Source organism: Triturus cristatus, chromosome 4_2 (assembly GCF_964204655.1).
Source record: "Triturus cristatus chromosome 4_2, aTriCri1.1, whole genome shotgun sequence".
NCBI classification, from domain to species: Eukaryota; Metazoa; Chordata; class Amphibia; order Caudata; family Salamandridae; genus Triturus; species Triturus cristatus.
The window spans coordinates 176,932,156-176,933,910 of record NC_140586.1 but is presented as its reverse complement, the minus strand read 5'-3'; positions in this window follow the sequence as shown (position 1 = coordinate 176,933,910).

Genomic DNA, 1,755 nt, shown 5'->3' with positions numbered 1-1,755 from the left:
AATGTTTCACTGATTCTGTAACAATGTCAGGAAAGGCCGGTAAAATTACAGTTTCCCCATTTGGGTACTCCATTACGAACTCAGTTGGCCAATCCTTTTTAGCCAAGAGAATATTGTAACTGTACGTCAAGTTATTTTGTATAAACGATGGGGTACATGTACCCAAGTATCGGGGTTCCCGCCATGATATGCTAACTCAGTGCTCCTGCCGCTAGATAATCCATCAGGTTCTGGTGAGCTATCGTGACGTCTGCTGCGCTGTCCAGCATCGTCACTGACCACACCCGTTCAGTAGCAGAGTATTTTGGGCATGTCTAATTTTAATTCCAGGTACCTATTTCTTTTGAAATGGAGGTTTAGGAGTCTTTGATTTCTATTCATTTTAGGTCTCGCCTGACCCAGCACATGCGCTGGTCTGGCGAGACTGATTGAGAGGGCTCCAAAAAGTGCTACCAGGCCAGCCTAGAGCTACAGTGCATGTGCGCGGGCGGGCACGCTTTACCGCGATTACTTTCACTTTCGTGGCCGCTTGGCATAGCCAATAGGTCTCACTTTTGGGACCTTATAAGTATTTAGTTATGCAACTGTTGCATGGCTAAACACTTATAAGGTCCCAAAGGCGAGACCTATTGCCTATGCCAATGCTTGTTTAATGATGTAGTGTGATTCCTTCTTCGGTTTCACATGCTCTTCCGATCTGCGCTCTGACCGTCCACCTCTCTCCGAACGTGTATCAGATGACTCCTGAAAGGACGCGAGGAACTTGTATCAGTATCCTGATACCTATCAGGCTTTCCAATGTCATCATGACTTCTAAAATTATATTTCTTTTCAGTGGAGTCCTGTTGAGGAGACCCACCATGTGATTGTGTCTTGTCTTTATTTTTTGGTTTATTATCCCATTTCTTCTTTGTTGAAGAATAGGGTGCTTGCTTAGAGTTATCCTTTTCAGAATTACTCTTAATTTATGGATTCCCAGTTCTGGCTCCCAAATTATCTCTCCCTAGTGTTGCATTCTTCGATAATTTTAGACAATTCCCGCTGCTGGTGTGCAGGAGTGAAATCTCTCAGGCGTTATTGTATGCACAATGCTGCTGCCTCCCCTTTTATGTTACTTAACATAACGGCTGACACTGCGGCAAAATTGCCCATCAGTTTCATGCATAAGCCCAGAGCAGGTGCTGCCCCATACTCATTCTGTACTTGTTTCAGAACGTCAGGCAAAACAGCCGGAGAAGGGGTACCATGTGTTCTGGTGTAAACGGCAGCAAAGACCGTACCCCAAGTTGCGCAGCCTTACATCGGGGGAGTCATCCCCACTGGCAAGCAAATAGTCAATATTCTGTGTTTTTCCTATCGGCTCATATGGAGAAACACTGCTTCAAGCTGGCTTGTTTATTTGCGCTATTCAGTACAGAATTTGCTCCTGACTGGTGGGAATCTTTCCTACTATGGCATTCAGTGTTTGTGAGCTGATACCTGTAGTAGCCAATTGTGGTTGTGCAGCTTGAGCAGTCCGCGTAGGGTTTACTGTAAGTGTTTGCATTTTGAACTGGTTGAGATTTCTGTAAATTTTCACTAAATCTTTGTATAGTGTACGGATTTTTGCTGCAGTTAAATTAGCAGTATTACAGTATTAGGATGCAGTGAGTGTGCTGTTAAGACCGGCCATGTCGCTCCTTCTTTACTGAGGAGACCAAATCTCACGTTTTCTGTTGTGTGTGGGAGAGTGTCTTTAAATCAATTAATATGTTC